Source organism: Lipotes vexillifer, unplaced genomic scaffold (genome assembly GCF_000442215.2).
Source record: "Lipotes vexillifer unplaced genomic scaffold, Lipotes_vexillifer_v1.1 scaffold83, whole genome shotgun sequence".
NCBI classification, from domain to species: domain Eukaryota; kingdom Metazoa; phylum Chordata; class Mammalia; order Artiodactyla; family Lipotidae; genus Lipotes; species Lipotes vexillifer.
The window spans coordinates 870,073-889,415 of record NW_006799780.1 but is presented as its reverse complement, the minus strand read 5'-3'; the positions used below and the strand labels follow the sequence as shown (position 1 = coordinate 889,415).

The 19,343-nt window shown below is 39.0% G+C and overlaps 1 protein-coding gene and 1 pseudogene across 1 annotated transcript in view; both read left to right on the top strand.

Moving 5' to 3' along the window:
* TBCA (tubulin folding cofactor A) overlaps window positions 1-19,343 on the top strand; it is a 102,453-nt gene that overhangs the window by 45,218 nt on the left and 37,892 nt on the right. The window lies entirely within an intron of this gene.
* Window positions 13,122-13,690, top strand: LOC103078746 (60S ribosomal protein L12 pseudogene; annotated as a pseudogene).

The following is a 19,343-nucleotide window of genomic DNA, read 5'->3' as shown; positions in this document are numbered from 1 at the left end:
CACTCTTTCTGGTCTCCTTATCTCAGGCACTGGCACTACCACACCACCATCTGCCCAGTTACCTTTGGATTCTCCTGCTCCCTTATCTTCCCACATCCATTATTCACCCTGGTTAAAATAATCAATTTTATCTATATCTCTTCATTCCCACAGCTACCACTCTTGAGTAGACCACAACCATTTTTCTCCTGTATTACAATCACACTCTCCTTATCTGCGTGGCCCTAGCCCTGCCCCTGTCTATTACATTGTCCATGTTGCAGTCACAGTGATTTTTTTAAATAATCTTTTTAAAAGGTAAATATGACTGAGTAGGTCACTCACCTGATAAGTCTGTTAAATACATTTAGGAAAAATCCAAATTCTTTAGTATGACCTTATAAGATTATGTTCTGGGCCCTTACTCTCGTTTATCTTTTGCTGCTCTTCTCCACACCGAATGAATCAGCCTTACTTAATTTTCAAACCAACTTTCCATATTCTCTCTCACTTTAGAATCTTTTGTGCTCTTCTTGGTACCTAAAATGCTGCCACCCTGCTTGCTACTCCTGTCATATACCCTTTCCCTCTTCTTTGCTCTGCTAATTCTTACTCATTCATCAAATCCTAACTTTGACATTATTTCCTTGAAAAAGCCTTCCCTAACAGCCCTCCCCCAAATTCCATTTAACTTAGATCTGCTTTAACTATACTGCAAAGCTTCAGTAATCAAAACAGTATGGTACTGGCACAAAAACAGAAATATAAATCAATGGAACAGGATAGAAAGCCCAGAGATAAACTCATGCACCTATGGCCACCTAATCTGTGACAAAGGAGGCAAGAATATACAATGGAGAAAAGACAGCCTCTTCAATGAGTGGTGCTGGGAAAACTGTACAGCTACATGTAAAAGAATGAAATTAGAACACTCCCTAACACCATACACAAGAATAAACTCAAAATGGATTAAAGACCTAAAATGTAAGGTCAGACCCTATAAAGCTCTCAGAGGAAAACATAAGCAGAACACTCTTTGACATAAATCACAGCAAGATCTTTTTTTTAATTTTTTTAATTTAAGACCCATTTATTCTCTAGATCTGCCCACATGGAGACACTCTCCTTGAAAAGGCGTTAAATTCTTCCATTCACCTTAACACCTTGTGCTGAAAACATGTGTTCCAAGATTTCAACTACGAGATCCACATTCTTAAAACACTAATTCTTAAACCTCATCTAGATTTCTCCCCTTGGATGGGGGGAGATGACCAAACACAGCAAAGAACAGCTCAGGACTGTGGGGTCTCCTCACCCAGAAGACCTTGCAGCTCCACTGACCACCCGGCTGGAGCCAAGATTAGGTCTCTGCAACAAGGGGCACCTGCTGGGCTGCCGCCACCACAGGTGCCTTCGGGCACCTTCCTGCCCCACCGCCACCGGCCCCCAACTCCTGTCCTCTTCACTGGGCTGGCTGTCACCTTTAGTTTCCCTGGAGTTTGGGAATTCCAGACCATCTTTGCTCACACTTCTGTGTCACGCCTGCTGCCTCAGCACTGCTGATCCACACCAAGAGGAAAAGCACACAGAACTGCTTTTCAACACACCAGTGTTTCACACAAAAGTTATTTTATAAGCCTGCAGGTTCTTTTTCATCAGAGGACATTCCCAAGGCCATGACTTCCCCCAGCTCTCCACTGCCCTTGCAAGCAGACTGGACGTGCGTGGCCTCTGTGCTGTGAGTTGGGCACACCCCCCTGGCTCCACTCCGGTGCACTCTCCTGGAGAACTGAGGGCGGTGCCCTGGGCTCATCAGCAGGATCTGTCCTGAAGCCAGTCTTAGAGTGACAAGAGCCACACCTGCAGGTCTATTCCACTGACCAGCCACACAGGACCGAGCTGGGCCCACGGACCTTGGTCTGGATTGTGTTGGCTGGTCATTCTTGCCTAGGTTCACAGGCCAACAGCTATTGTCCTTCCTTTCCTGCTCATCACTGCACCAGCGGCTCAATCCTACCTGCTGCCGTCACATGCCTGGCAACCTCATGTTCTGGGGCCAGTCAAGAACTGAGACCCCAGCAGGCCTCTAGTTCCCAGCAGGCAAACTCTGCATTAAACTACTGATGCCTAGCTGTGTTCTCGAGGCTTCAGAGCCAGGAAAGTGCAGAGAGAATAGCAAGCTGCGGTGCCCCCAGGCCCGGACCTGCAATGCTCTGCGGAGATGCCAGAACCTCGCGGCACCCCCCACCCCAACACAAGCGACCTCTGTGCCCACCTGTCCTGTGGACCCGGGTGCACCTCCGGCCACTGTGACCCAGGATGGAGGCACAGGGCTTGGCTGGAGGCCAGTGCTGGGGCGGGCGGGGACCTGGGCTCTGGCCCCAAGGCCGTGTGGACCCGCCAGGCCCACCTCCTTCCCGCGTTGGAAAAAAGCAGCAAGATCTTTTTTGATCCACCTCCCAGAGTAGTGAAAATAATAACAAAGATAAACAAATGGGATCTAATTAAACTTAAAAGCTTTTGCACAGCAAAGGAAACCATAAACAAAACAAAAAGACAACCCTTAGAATGGGAGAAAATATTTGCAAATGAAGCAACCAACAAGGGATTAATCTCCAAAATATACAAACAGCTCATGAGCTCAATATCAAAAAAAGATAACCCAATCAAAAAATGGGCAGAAGATCTAAATAGACATTTCTCCAGAGAAGACACACAGATGGCCAAAAAGCACGTGAAAAGATGCTCAACATCACTAGTTATTTGAGAAATGCAGATCAAAACTACAATGAGGTATCACCTCACACCAGTCAGAATGGCCATTATCAAAAAATCTACAAACAACAAATGCTGGAGAGGGTGTGGAGAAAAGGGAACCCTCCTACAATGTAAATTGTACTGCCAGTATGGAGAACAGTATGGAGGTTCCTTAAAAAACTGAAAATAGAGCTACCATATGACCCAGCAATCCCACTCCTGGGCATATATCTAGAGAGAAAAACATAATTCAAAAAGATACATGCACCCAAATGTTCATTGCAGCACTATTTACAATAGCCAGGACATGGAAGCAACCTAAATGTCCATCACCAGAGGAATGGATAAAGAAGATGTGGTACATATATACAATGGAATATTACTCGGCCATAAAAAACAACAAAATAATGCCATTTGCAGCAACATGGATGAACCTAGAGATTATCATACTGAGTGAAGTAAGTCAGAGAAAGACAAATATCATATGATATCACTTATATGTGGAATCTTTAAAAAAAAGGATACAAATGAACTTATTTACAAAACAGAAGTAGAGACATGGATGTAGAAAACAAACTTATGGTTACCAGGGGATAAGGGAAAGGAGGGATAAATTGGGAGATTGGGATTGACATATACACATGACTATATATAAAATAGATAACTAGGAAGAACGTGCCGTATAGCACAGGGAACTCTACTCACTATGTAATGGCCTATATGGGAAAAGAATCTTAGGGAAAAAAAAGTGGATATATGTATATTTAGAACAGATTCACTTTGCTGTACACCTGAAACTAACACAACATTGTAAATCAACTACAATAAGTGTTTTAAAAAAATTAACAATGAAAGAAAAAAATTGGATCTGCTTTAAAAGATAAAATATTCTCCCCAAAAGATTAATGTATTTTACTGAAGGGGTTGTGGTTATGGAATACATTTTAGATTTTAATGTTGAATTCTTATTTGAATAACTGGGTTTCTGGTTGTAACTTTCTTTAGTATCTGTTTTTATTTTTATTTTTTTAAGGCCCCCAAGGAGCCTTTTACTTGCTACTGTGTTTCAAAAGAAGCAAAATATGAAAGGAGGATTTGTTGAGTAGTTAAGAAAAGTATTTCTAAGGGTATCATTTCTGCCTCTTGGTCTTATTAACAATGTAGGTAACCTCAGGAATATATATATAACTGTTTTCTGTAGGGGAATAGTGCTGGTGGGCTTCTTGACTTTGAGATACTGAAATGCTGGTCTTAGTAGGACATTCCCTGGAAAAGATGGGCAGGGAAGGGAAGTGATCCAACTAAAGATAACTGACCTTCTCTATAGAGCCGTGTACTTCAAACTTTTTTGATCCAACCCAGAGTAAGAAATAGACTTTTTTTTTTTTTTTTTTGCATCATGGCACAGTACACACACACACATTTATAAAACTGGAACAAAAGTTTAATGAAGTATTCCTATTTTTAGCACTTATAATGTACTCTGATATTTCCAGTTCCATTCTGTTCTCTTCCATTAAAACAGTGCTGACCAAAACCCGCTGAATTGATTTCAGGAGTCATGGATTAGAACCCTGACTAATGGGTTACAACCAGCCATTTGGAAACACTCCTATAGAAGCAGCTAGTGACTAAAATCTATTTTCAAACTGGCCAGCTCAACAAACAGAATCATAGCCAAGTGGGAGCACTTGGTATGGGAAGGACATGAGTAACAGTTACTGAATACTTGTTATGTGTGCAGCATCAGACCAGGAACTGTACTTAACTTTATATTCACTACAGTATTGTAGAGTAGTTAGTCTTCCTATTTAACTTGGGGAAACAGCCTTAAAGAGGCAAGTAACTTGCTTAAGGTCATATAAATAGCAAAGGTCAGAACTAAGATTTGGAGTTAGTCTGCCTAACTCCATAGCCCATTCATTTGTACCATGTTACTGTGTCTCCCAGGTAAGTAACATTGCAATAGACATGCTAAACTCAGAAGGGAATTAGTGACATTTAGGTGTCTTCAAAATTTTATAGTGGAAAATAACAATAAAAAGCCCCATTAAATGTGAGTTGAGACAGGCATAAACATTGACAAACAGTTAAATAGTGATAGATTATATTAGCTTTCCAGAGAGCTTAAGTTCTTCATGCCTCTGCTCATCCAAGAGGTAGAGGTAATATTCTTAAGGCTGAGATATATGGGATTTCTTGTTGGTAAGGTAAATGAAATGTTCAGAGGCTTTACTACTGCACCAGAGCAGATAATAAGGCAATTAGAATCGTTAAATTGTTGAAACACCAGAGTGGGATGAATTATATCATGAATTGCATAGAAACAAGAAATTTTATGGCAACTTTTGAGACCTAAGGATGAAAGATATATCAGTAAAGAGAAGATAAATTGATAGTTAAACTTTAAGTGCTAGATTTATTGACTGAAAACCCAACTAAGCATTTTAGGGTCAGTTTCAGAATATTACTTATCAGCTTTGTAAATAAATAGAAAAAATTATCAGTCTCTGCTGATGGTTTGATTTCCAATATTAATAAAATGAATTTAAGATGTGTTTCTTCCTTTCCATTTTTGAGCTGCAACATACCCTAGGGATCATCTAGTCCAGCCCCCTCATTTTACAGATGTTGCACCTGAGACCCAGAGAAATTAAGCAGCTTACCCAAGATCACATTACAAAGTAGTCAAGAATTAGAACTAAAACCCAGATCTCCTGACATTCCATTGGCTTAAATTTTATTTGACCTGAGTAGGAGAATTGGTAAATTACTTCTTATATAAGCTGATTTATGGAATACTCTACTTTCTTTAAAATTCCCATCACATAAATAATCCCACTGCTAACACTTAAATAATGCACTATCTGCCAAAGAAAGCTGGAAAACAGTCACTGGAGATGGCTAGCCTTTCATGTTTTAATAAGGAAAGGACTGCCTGCTTTTTGTTTTTATTGTCATTGTTGTTAACAAAGGCTTTTGGTCATACTTTCAGTCTAAGAATCAGATCTGCAGATGTGAGTGTTCACACCTAGCAGATAGACTTCTGATAGTTTCCTTAGCGACATGAGCTTTTTCATATTTATGTCAAAAACTTCAGGAGTGGCTGTAGCTATTGGTTTAAAGAAACAGGAAAACGGTTCAATTATAAGCTCTATCTTTAGAAAACTTTTGGGGATGTTATTCTCATATATTTCCAAAAGAGATACTATTGTGCAAGCAGCTCAACTGTAAAGCATTACATAGATGTATATTGTCATTAAGATACAACTATTTTGGTTATAGTTATTTGGATAATAAATCAGTTTAAAATTCTGCTGGGTGAGTTGAGGAAGGCTTCCTGGAAGAAATATTTGAAGTAGATCTTGAGTGAGTGGTCAAGATGAGGCATTGAGGATTGGGAAGGGGAATCATGTTCTCTTAGCAAAAGAAATAAGATAAAAATCTCCATTTAGGAAATGAGTTGGATATACTTGGGACATTTTATGGACATTATGATAGTTGTGTAAAAAGCATGGAGTGTTGGGGCTTCCCTGGTGGCACAGTGGTTTAGAATCCACCTGCCAATGCAAGGCACACGGGTTCCAGCCCTGGTCCAGGAAGATCCCACATGCCAGGGAGCAACTAAGCCCATGCACCACAACTACTGAGCCTGCACGCTACAGCCCGCGAGCCACAACTACTGAGCCTACGTGCCATAACTACTGAAGCCTGCATGCCTAGAGCCTGTGCTCCACAAGAAAAGCCACCACAATAAGAAGCCTGCGAACCACAACAATGAGTAGCTCCCGCTCGCCCTAACTAGAGAGAGCCTGCAAGCAGCAACAAAGACCCAATGCAGCCAAAACAAAAACAAAAACAAACAAAAAAGCATGGAGTGTATAATGAGAAATACAGCCAGGGGGTCTTTAATGTCCTTTTGAGAAATTTGGAATTCTATAGACATTGTGTCTGTTTATTGAATTATCTAAGTAAAGCAAAAGAATTCTAGTGACAGTTTGAAGGCTGCATTGTCAAGCTAAGGAAAACAGTTGTTTCCTTTTGTTTAATTTTTTTCTTTTCCAGCTAGATTTTTTAACTTAGAACCAACTTGACCTCTGTTGGACTATGTCTAGTTAAGTGCTACGTAGTAGTGGTTGCGAAATCAGAGTTTATTTTAAATGGATGAATTTCTGCTTTGGGAATTTCTTTTAAGTGGAGATAATCCAGTTTTATGTTGTTTTTTTAGTTTTTTTTCTTTTTTTTAACATCTTTTTCTTTTTTGAATTTTATCTTTTTATACAGCAGGTTCTTATTAGTCATCCATTTTATACACATCGGTGTATACATGTCAATCCCAATCTCCCAATTCATCACACCACCACCACCACCCGCCGCTGCTTTCCGCCCTTGGTGTCCATACGTTTGTTCTCTACATCTGTGTCTCAATTTTTGCCCTGCAAATTGGTTCATCTGTGCCATTTTTCTAGGTTCCATGTATATGCATTAATATTTGATATTTGTTTTTCTCCTTCTGACTTACTTCACTCTATATGACACTCCCTAGATTCATCCACGTCTCTACAAATGACCCAATTTCATTCCTTTTATGGCTGAGTAATATTCCATTGTATATATGTACCACATCTTCTTTATCCATTTGTCTGTCGATGGACATTTAAGTTGCTTCCATGACCTGGCTATTGAAAATAATGCTGCAGTGAACATTGGGGTGCATGTGTCTTTTTGAATTATGGTTTTCTCTGGGTACATGCCCAGTACTGGGATTGCTGGGTCATATGGTAATTCTATTTTTAGCTTTGTAATGAACCTCCATACTGTTCTCCATACTGGTTGTATCAGTTTACATTCCCACCAACAGTGCAAGAGGGTTCCCTTTTCTCCACACCCTCTCCAGCATTTGTTGTTTGTAGATTTTCTGATGATGCCCATTCTAACTGGTGTGAGGTGATACCTCATTGTAGTTTTGATTTGCATTTCTCTAATAATTAGTGATGTTGAGCAGCTTTTCGTATACTTCTTGGCCGTCTGTATGTCCTCTTTGCAGAAATGTCTATTTAGGTCTTCTGCCCATTTTTGGATTGGGTTGTTTGTTTTTTTAATATTGAGCTGCATGAGATGTTTATATATTTTGGAGATTAATCCTTTGTCCATTGGTTCATTTGCAAACATTTTTTCCCATTCATTAGGTCCTATTTGTTTATTTTTGTTTTTATTTCCATTACTGTAGGAGGTGGATCAAAAAAGATCTTGCTGTGATTTATGTCAGAGTGTTCTTCCTGTGTTTTCCTCTAAGGGTTTTATGGTGTCCTGTCTTACATTTAGGTCTCTAATCCATTTTGAGTTTATTTTTGTGTATGGTGTTAGGGAGTGTTCTACTTTCATTCTTTTACACGTAGCTGTCCAGTTTTCCCAGCACCACTTATTGAAGAGACTGTCTTTTCTCCATTGTATATCCTTGCCTCCTTTGCAATAGATTAGTTGACCATAGGTGCGTGGGTTTATCTCTGGGCTTTATGTCCTGTTCCATTGATCTATATTTCTGTATTTGTGTGCCAGTACCATATTGTCATGATTACTGTAGCTTTGTAGTATAGTCTGAAGTCAGGGAGTCTGATTCCTCCAGCTCTGTTTTTTTCCCTCAAGACTGCTTTGGCTATTTGGGGTCTTTTGTGTCTCCATACAGATTTTAAGAATTTTTGTTCTAGTTCTGTGAAAAATGCCACTGGTAATTTGATAGAGATTGCATTGAATCTGTAGATTGCTTTGGGCAGTATAGTCATTTTCACAATATTGATTCTTCCAATCCAAGAACATGGTATATCTCTCCATCTGTTGGTATCATCATTAATTTCTTTCAACAGTGTCTTATAGTTTTCTGCATACAGGTCTTTTGTCTCCCTAGGTAGGTTTATTCCTAGGTATTTTATTCTTTTTGTTGCAGTGATAAATGGGAGTGTTTCCATAATATCTCTTTCAGATTTTTCATCATTAGTGTATAGGAATGCAAGAGATTTCTGTGCATTAATTTTGTATCCTGCAACTTTACCAAATTCATTGATTAGCTCTAGTAGTTTTCTGGTGGCATTTTTAGGATTCTCTATGTATAGTATCATGTCATCTGCAAACAGTGACAGTTTTACTTCTTCTTTTCCAATTTGTATTCCTTTTATTCCTTTTTCTTCTCTGATTGCCATGGCTAGGACTTCCAAAACTATGTTGAATAATAGTGGTGAGAGCGGACATCCTTGTCTTGTTCCTAATCTTAGAGGAAATGCTTTCAATTTTTCACCATTGAGAATGATGGTTGCTGTGGGTTTGTTTTTTATGGCCTCTATTATTTTGAGGTAGGTTCCCTCTATGCCCACTTTCTGGAGAGTTTTTATCATAAATGAGTGTTGAATTCTGTCAAAAGCTTTTTCTGCATCTATTGAGATGATCATATGATTTTTATGCTTCAATTTGTTAATATGGTGTATCACATTGATTGATTTGCATATACTGAAGAATCCTTGCATCCCTGGGATAAATCCCACTTGATCATGGTGTATGATCCTTTTAATGTGTTGTTGGATTCTGTTTGCTAGTATTTTGTTGAGGATTTTTGCATCTATATTCATCAATGATATTGGTCTGTAATTTACTTCTTTTGTAGTATCTTTGTCTGGTTTTGGTATCAGGGTGATGGTGGCCTCTTGGGAGTATTGCTCTCCCTTGTATATTATGGAAGAGTTTGAGAAGGATACGTGTTAAGCTTCACTAAATGTGTGATAGAATTTGCCTTTGAAGCTATCTGGTCCTAGTTTTTTTTTTTTTGGAATTTTTTTTTTTTTTTTTTTTTTTTTGTGGGACGTGGGCCTCTCACTGCTGTGGTGTCTCCCGTTGTGGAGCAACAGGCTCTGGACGCGCAGGCCCAGTGGCCATGGCTCACGGGCGCAGCCGCTCCACGGCATTTGGGATCTTCCTGGACCGGGGCACGAACCCGTGTCCCCTGCATCGGCAGGCAGACTCTTAACCACTGCGCCACCAGGGAAGCCCTGTTGGAAGATTTTTAATCACAGTTTCAATTTCATTTCTTGCGATTGGTCTGTTCATATTTTCTGTCTCTTCCTGGTTCAGTCTTGAAAGGTTATACCTTTCTAGGAGTTTGTCCATTTCTTCCAGGTTGTCCATGTTATTGGCATAGAGTTGCTTGTAGTAGTGTCTTAGGATGCTTTGTATTTCTGCAGTTTATGTTGTAACTTCTTTTTCATTTCTAATTTTATTGATTTGAGTCCTCTCCCTCTTTTTCTTGATGAGTCTGGCTAATGGTTTATCAATTTTGTTTATCTTCTCAAAGAACCAGTGTTTAGTTTTATTGATCTTTGCAGTTGTTTTCTTTGTTTCTATTTCATTTATTTCTGCTCTGATCTTTATGATATCTTTCCTTCTGCTAACTTTGGGTTTTGTTTGTTCTTCTTTCTCTAGTTCCTTTGGGTGTAAGTTTCATTTGTTTATTTGAGATTTTTCTTGTTTGTTGAGGTAGGCTAGTATTGCTATAAACTTCCCTCTTACAACTGCTTTTGCTGCCTCCCATAGGTTTTGGATCATTGTGTTTTCATTGTCATTTGTCTCTAAGTATTTTTTGATTTCCTCTTTTATTTCTTCAGTGAGCTCTTAGTTATTTAGTAATGTATTGTTTAGCCTCCACGTGTTCATGTTTTTACTTTTTTTTTACTCTGTAATTGATTTCTAATCTCATAGCATTGTGGTCAGAAAAGATGCTTGATATGATTTCAGTTTTCTTAAATTTACTGAGGCTTGATTTGTGACCCAAGATGTGATCTCTCCTGGAGAATGTTCCGTGTGCACTTGAGAAGAAATTGTAATCTGATGTTTTTGGATGGAATGTCCTATAAATATCAATTAAATCTATCTGGTCTATTGTGTCATTTAAAGCTTGTGTTTCCTTATTAATTTTATGTTTGGATGATCTGTCCATTGGTGTAAGTGAGGTGTTAAAGTCCCCCACTATTATTGTGTTACTGTCGATTTCCTCTTTTTTTTTTTTTCCGGACCGCGGGCCTCTCACTGTTGTGGCCTCTCCCGCTGCGGAGCACAGGCGCCAGACGTGCAGGCTCCGCGGCATGTGGGATCCTCCCGGACCGGGGCACGAACCCGTATCCCCTGCATTGGCAGGCGGACTCTCAACCACTGCGCCACCAGGGAAGCCCCGATTTCCTGTTTTATAGCTGTTAGCAGTTGCCTTATGTATTGAGGTGCTCCCATGTTGGGTGCATATATATTTATAATTGTTATATCTTCTTCTTGGATTGATCCCTTGATCATTATGTAGTGTCCTTCCTTTTCTCTTGTAACATTATTTTAAAGTCTATTTTATCTGATATGAGTATTGCTACTCCAGCTTTGTTTTGATTTCCATCTGCATGGAATATCTTTTTCCATCCCCTCACTTTCAGTCTGAATGTGTCCCTAGGTCTGAAGTGGGTCTCTTGTAGACAGCCTATAGATGGGTCTTGTTTTTATATCCATTCAGCGAGCCTGTGTCTTTTGGTTGGAGGATTTAATCCATTCACGTTTAAGGTAATTATTGATATGTATGTTCCTGTTACCATTTTCTTAATTGTTTTGGGTTTGTTTTTGTAGGTCCTTTTCTTCTCTACTGTTTCCCATTTAAACAAGTTCCTTTAGCATTTGTTGTAGAGCTGGTTTGGTGGTGCTGAATTCCCTTAGCTTTTGCTTGTCTGTAAAGCTTTTGATTTCTCCATCGAATCTGAATGAGATCCTTGCCGGTAGAGTAATCTTGGTTGTAGGTTCTTCCCTTTCATCACTTTAAGTATATCATGCCACTCCCGTCTGACTTGTAGAGTTTCTGCTGAGAAATCAGCTGTTAACCTTATGGGATTTCCCTTGTATGTTATTTGTTGTTTTTCCCTTGCTGCTTTCAATAATTTTTCTTTGTCTTTAATTTTTGCCAATTTGATTACTGTGTGTCTTGGCGTGTTTCTCCTTGGGTTTATCCTGTATGGGACTCTCTGCGCTTCGTGGACTTGGGTGGCTATTTCCTTTCCCATGTTAGGGAAGTTTTCGACTATAATCTCTTCAAATATTTTCTCTGGTCATTTGTCTCTCTCTTCTCCTTCTGGGACCCCTATAATGCGAATGTTGTTGCGTTTAATGTTGTCTCAGAGGTCTCTTAGGCTGTCTTCATTTCTTTTCATTCTTTTTTCTTTATTCTGTTCTGCAGCAGTGAATTCCACCATTCCATCTTACAAGTCACTTATGCGTTCTTTTGCCTCAGTTATTCTGCTACTGATTCCTTCTGGTGTATTTTTCATTTCAGTTATTGTGTTGTTCATCTCTGTTTGTTTGTTCTTTAATTTTTCTAGGTCTTTGTTAAACATTTCTTGCATCTTCTCGATCTTTGCCTCCATTCTTTTTCCGAGGTTCTGGATCATCTTCACTATGATTATTCTGAATTCTTTTTCTGGAAGGTTTCCTATCTCCACTTCATTTAGTTGTTTTTCTGGGGTTTTATGTTGTTCCATGATTTGGTACCTAGCCCTCTGCCTTTTTATCTTGTCTCTTTCTGTGAATGTGGCCTTTGTTCCACAGGCTGCAGGATTGTAGTTCTTCTTGGTTTTCCTGTCTGTCCTCTTGCCCGTGGTCCCCAGGACTGTCGCAGCTTCGGCTGGTGGGGCCTATCCAGAGCCAGCAGCCTTAGTTAGGCCACCCTCCCCTCAGGCTCCAGGGCAGTTCAGTCTGTTGTTTTGTTTTTAATGCAAACCTGTGATTAGGACGTATAAAACTGTGCTTCTCATGTTTGCCCTTAAGAATGTATGTAAAGTGTGTACAGAATAATGAAGAATGAACAATATTCATATGGTATGTGAAGGACAACTTAAGCCAAATAAACTTGAATGCTCTTATTGTGTTAGCTTTAATAGAGTAGAATTACAAAATTCATATTTGGTAGGCAGGAAGCTAATATCTAATTTTCACTAGAATAGTTAATACTATTTTAGGAAAATTAAAATAAGTTCTTGTTAGTTGTCAACATGGGCTAAAAACTAGCAGTTGGATCATACCAAAGGTAATGATGGCATCATATTGAATTGGAGGTGGTGTTCTGCATGGTGCCATAGGTGCTTTGTTAAATACAATTTTACTTAAAACATATTAATTACCTGGGAGAAGGCATGCAAGAAAATCCACAAAGGATGCAAAATTTGGATTGTAATTAGAACAGAGCTGAAAGGAACTAGAGTGATGAGGCATGCCTAGGTAAACATAATGAAATTTCCTTTGAAAAATTAATTCCTTTGAGAGGAAAATTGAGCAAATTATATGCATTAAAAATGTTTTGCTTTTGGCTTTTGGCTCGGAGGAGGCCAAGGTGCAACTTTCTTTGGTCGTCCTGAATCTGGGTTCATCCAACACCAGCCGCCTCCACCATGCCACCTAAGTTCGACCCCAGTGAGATCAAAGTCGTGTACCTGAGGTGTACCGGTGGGGAAGTCGGTGCCACATCTGCCCTTTCCCCCATGATCAGCCCCCTGGGTCTGTCTCCAAAGAAAGTTGGTAATGACACATCGCCAAGGCAACTGGTGATTGGAAGGGTCTGAGGATTATAGTGAAACTGACCATTCAGAACCAACAGGCCCAGATTGAGGTGGTACCTTCTGCCTCTGCCCTGATCATCAGAGCCCTCAAGGAACTGCCAGGAGACAGAAAGAAGCAGAAAAACATTAAGCACAGTGGAAACATCACTTTTGATGAGATTGTCAACATTACCCGACAGATGCGGCATCGATCTTTAGCTAGAGAACTCTCTGGAACCATTAAAGAGATCCTGGGAACTGCCCAGTCTGTGGGCTGCAATGTTGATGGCTGCTACCGTCACAACATCTTAGATGATGTCAACAGTGGTGTGGTGGAATGCCCAGCTAGTTAAGAACTGCAAAGGAAAATAATAAAGTGTTATTTGACAACCAGTGGGAAAAAAAAAAAGGTTTCGTTTCTAATTTGGCATTTGCCAATGAATGAAAGTTGAGTACCTCAGTTAATAGCCTGTCTTTCCATGTTGTGATCCTTTGTATCTAGGATATCAGTAACCAAAATCTCTTCATAATATATAAAATCTATATATATGATTTCATAGGATCTAGACACCCATTTGCCTATAGAGAAAATGTTTAAGATTGAGAGAAATTCTGAAACAGGAGACTTGTAGCCACTGTTTGTGGAGATCTATAACTCTAGAAAATCTTTTTAGTAATGTCCCAAATCACTAATTGTTTTCATTTTTTCTTTAAAGAGGAAAGATTGTAATAAGTTTCCACATCTATCAGTAATGCCCACCCTGAATATTAAATTAATGGACTCTACCAAGAAATTACTTCTCAAGTCTTCTAGAATTTTCTCCTCCTAAACAAGAAAAACAAAAATGTTAGCTGTCTTTCACTTTACCATTAAATTAAAATACTATATTTTGTGAAAAGTGCTTTCTTATCCACATAAATCGTGAAGCCATAGAGATAAGATTGATAGACCTGACTATATAAACATTATACAATAAAATTTCTGTAGGAGAACAGAACAAAAAGGAGGTAAAAGGAAGAAAAATCAAATAAGATGGGAAAACAAGCGACATATTGGGCAAAGTATTTACCAACTACATGCCAGATAAAGGATAAGATCTAGAATATAAAAAGAGTTCTTACAAATTAATAAGAGAGATGAACACTCCACCATAAAGATAGATAAAAATATAAACAGAAAATTTACGTACAAAGAAAGGAGAATTGGGTGACATGAAATAATAACACTATGAACTACATATGGTTGTAAGTACTTCATAGATATTAACCCATTTAATTCTCCCAGCTACTAATATTGGCAGATACTGTTGTTATCCTTGCTTTACCATTGAGGAACTGAGGCACCAAGAATTTAAGTAACCTGAATCAGTGGAACCTGCATTCAAATTCAGAAAGTCAGACTGTACCCTTAATGACTATAACTCACTAATAATCACAAAAATACAAGCACAGCTATGATATTATTGGTCACCTATAACACTGGCATAAATGAAAACACCAGTACCAAGTGTTGGTGAGAGAAATGGGCTCTCTTCTCACTGTTGATGCAAATGTCAGTTGGTACAGTCTTTATGGAGGGCAATTTGGCAATACATATCACTAAGTAAAATGTACATACCCTTAGACCTAGAAGCCATGCTACGATTTTCATTTAAATAAGATATGCAGACAAGGGTATAGATGTATGTACAGTTATGTTCATCTCAGTGTTTACAATAATACTTTAAAATTGGAAATAATTTAAGTTTTCATCGATAAGATATTGCTTAAAATCTGCTGCATGCAATCAGTGAAAAACCGTACATATAGTTATTAAAAAATACCTGATATAGGGCTTCCCTAGTGGCGCAGTGGTTGAGAGTCTGCCTGCCGATGCAGGGGATATCGGTTCGTGCCCCGGTCTGGGAGGATCCCGCGTGCCGCAGAGCGGCTGGGCCTGTGAGCCATGGCCTCTGAGCCTGCGTGTCCGGAGCCTATGCTCCGCAGCGGGAGAGGCCACAACAGTGAGAGGCCCGCGTACAGCAAAAAGAAAAAAAAAATAAAACCTGATATAGGGCTGTATGCATTAACATGGAAGGACTTCCACAACCTACTGAGTGAGACTAGACAAGGTCACTGTGAAGGAAGGGATAGTATTTATCTTGTTCATTGCCCACTACTTGGCACAGTGTAAGCATATGGTAACTATTGGATGGATGGATGGATGGATGGATGGATGGACGGACAGATGGATAGGAGAATATGGTATAGTGAAAAGATTCTAAGACTTGAAACTGGAAGGTTTCTGTTTTGTTCCCTCCTAGTAACAACAGATCACTGGAATTCAAGCCCTTTAAAGCATTGGTGTTCCACAAATATTTCTCTAAAAAGAAGCAATTCAGCTTGTGTTAACATCTGTATTAATTTCTTAGGGCTGCCAATATAAAATTACTGTGAACTGGGTGGCTTAACACAACTAAAATTTATTCTCTCACATTTCTGGAGGCTAGAAGTCTGGAATCAAGGTGTCAGCAAATCATGCTCTTCCCTCCATCCTTCCTTGCCTCTTCTAGCTTTTTATGGTTGCCAGCAATCCTCCGTTTTCTTTGGCTTTTGGCAGTACAACTCCAGTCTCTGCTTCTGTCTTTACATGGCCTTCTTCCTGGTGTGTCTCTTATAAGGACACCGGTCATTGGACTTAGGGCCCATGCCAATCCTGTATGACCTCATCTTAATGAATTATGTCTATAGAAAACCTATTTCCAGGCGTTCCTGTTGGCTCAGTGGTTAAGCATCTGCCTTCCAATGCAGGGGACACAGGTTTGAGCCCTGGTCCAGGAAGATCCCACATGCTGCAGAGCAACTAAGCCAGTGCGCCACAACTACTGAGCCCATGTGCCGCAACTGCTGAAGCCCGTGCTCAGTAGTTGCACAGCCTAGAGAAGCCTTCTCTGCAACAAGAGAAGCCACCGCAATGAGAAGCCCATGCGCCGCAACGAAGAGTAGCCCCCGCTCACCACTACTAGAGAAAAGCTCGTGCACAGCAACAAAGACCCAATGCGGCCAAAAATAAAATAAATAAAAATTTAAAAAAGAGAACCTATTTCCAAATAAGATCACATTCTGAGGTTCTGGGTAGACATGAATTTTGGACAACACTATTCAACTCCTTACAACATCTCAGCTGAATACAGCCTTAAGGATGGAGTCTTACTAAATAGTCAAACTTTCAAGTTTTACTTTTTTAAAAACACCAACAAACGATTTCAGTTTAACCATTCTGACTGGAAACATTTATAAAATAGTTTATATACCACTATTAATACTTAGGATTATATTAAAATATTACCTAAGAAACTGGAACTAAGATTTAATCTCAGAGGATAAAATGAAAGCAATATTTAATAGGTCATAATAAAGATACACAAAGATGTCTGAAAGAGAGAATGGGTTCTAGTCTTATAAGACTAGACTGTTAACTGATTGACTGGATTATCTTTTCCACAAAGAGTGTGTTAAGTGTATTAATAGGAAGGAAGCTTGGTCAACAGTGAAAGCACAAAATAAAGAAAATCACAGGGTAAATATCGGTTTTGTCCACCTAAAGCCTTGTCCAGGAGATGGGGGTGTTCTGAGTATAGTTTTAATGTTTGTAAGACCACCCTGTTTCCTTTAAGTAAAACAGTAGTTTTACTTTACTTTTTAGCAATGGAACTTTTTTTCCCCTCCAAAAGAAATCTTAAAAAGATTTCAAGCACATAAAACAACAGAAAACAAAGAGAGCTTCTGAGACACCTCCTCAGAATGCTAATGCTCCAAGAAAAGACTGAAAACTGCTTAAGCTATGAAATAATTCTGTTTATCTAATTTTCCTTTTTTTGGTACCATACTCACCAATATATTTTCTGGTAAGGCTATGGTTTTTCGCATAGGTCTGCCTATCATAAGAGAGTGGGCATGCGTTTTGAAAAAGACGTTTTTCTAGTGCCAGAAACAATTGTGCTTCTCATTGTATGTCAATAAATTGGCATTCTAGCATTATACATCAGCCTCATTAATCAACGTTGTTCTGCCCTTAAGACATGATTCTACTCTTGGTGGGCTTACAAAATAAATTTTGAGCCTAAGAACCAGAAATTTGGCTGTGATTAATGGGCCAAGGAAGGGTAGGCTTTTTTAGTAAGGCCCTTCAAGAAGACTACCTCCTGACCTTTCCAGTGGAACACAACCAGACATAGCTCCGTAAGTATTAGTTTTTTCTCATTTAAATTTCTATTAAAAGTTTCTTTGTTTTTAAACAGAGCATATCATTTAACCTTTTTTTTTTTTTTCCTTTTTACCCTTCCTGGTCCTGCTGCTCCTCATTTAATCTTCTTTAATACTTAAATTTATCACTGTCCTTTATTATAAGTAAATGTAAGACCACTTTAGGGGATTATCAGGTTGCTGAGGCCTTTATATTCTCCTTGAAGTGCTCCTAACTGCCTTGCTTTATATGGGTCTTCTTTCTCATCCCTAGTGAGAGTTCTATCATTACTTCTTCTATCAGCATGCCTGTCTATGGCACTAGTTTTCCCCTTTCTCATCTATTACCTTAAAATACAAGAAACCAAATTTTTGTGTAAATTTATAAGAAACCAAATTTGTAGAAATAGACTTAAAGAGTAACTGCTCTGAATGAGGACATGAAGATCTCTCCTATAAATCATATATATAAACTTTAGTGTAAATTTTGACCTTAATTTTGGCTCTTCTGAGGCCCTTTTCTTGCTTTTCTTCTTACTTAATAAGAAAGAAATTGAAATCTCTTTAAATTAGGTAAAGGTGCACACTATCTACATTTCAGAGGGTAGATGTGCTTGCAGTTTCAAAATGCATTATTCTAATAAAAAATATACATAATCTCTTGCTTTGTCCATGTTTTCTTCAGTATTTGTACTAGAAGCATGGTTTTGGTAGAAAAGTAACCTTTACTAAACATTTGTCTCTTTTACTGAGGAGGACTGTTAGGGTATGAACTCTTGAAAGTAGATTGTAAGCCTTAAAGTTCTTGGCTCAGTAATTTTTCAAAATCCACATTTTTCTCTAGAATCTTAAAACTTGAAGCTTTACCTGATTAACTACACTTAACTCTGCTTTAGCTTTACTCATGTTATTAGCATGAATATAGTATATTATCTTTTCTACTTATGTTTTTAAAAATTGTCTTCATTTTTGTGTATTTTTGTACTTACAAGTTTCACACGGTCAAGTATCTTATCTTTATTTCTTTTACTTTTTCATTATTATGAAATCACATACTGTCATTTAAGTACGTCTGTTTGGGTGAATTAGACTTGAAGTTTGTGTTTGGACTATATTGAGTATATTTATAACTCCAGAAAGTTTTTTGGAAAGCGTGAATATCTTTTTCATGTTCTTGCCTGTTTATGTTTCCTAATCTGGGGAAAGAGCCAGAGTTTTTGGAGTTATAAAATTTTCCTATAGGGAATTCCCTGGCAGTCCGGTGGTTAGGACTCTGCGCTTTCACTGCACAGGGCCTGGGTTTGATCCCTGGTCAGGGAGCTAGGATCCCACAAGCCGATGGCTGTGGCCAAAAAAAAGGGGTTTTTTTCCTATAAATATGAAGTAAAAGTAAGGAATGATTTTATTCCTTAAGATGGATTTAGGCTGATAAATACCACATTTACCTGAGAAAATAATATAATTGCTTTTCTCTGTATAGTTTTTTATAATGTTGCTGTGGTGATCATTTCCCATAACTCTTTAAAAAGAAGACAGTAGGGCTTCCCTGGTGGTGCAGTGGTTGAGGGTCCGCCTGCCGATGCAGGGGACACGGGTTCGTGCCCCGGTCCGGGAAGATCCCACATGCCGCGGAGCGGCTGGGCCCGTGAGCCATGGCCGCTGAGCCTGTGCATCCGGAGCCTGTGCTGTACAATGGGAGAGGCCACAACAGTGAGAGGCCCGCGTACCGCAAAAAAAAAAAAAAAAAAAAGAAGACAGTATTGCTGTATTAAAACATGGTAC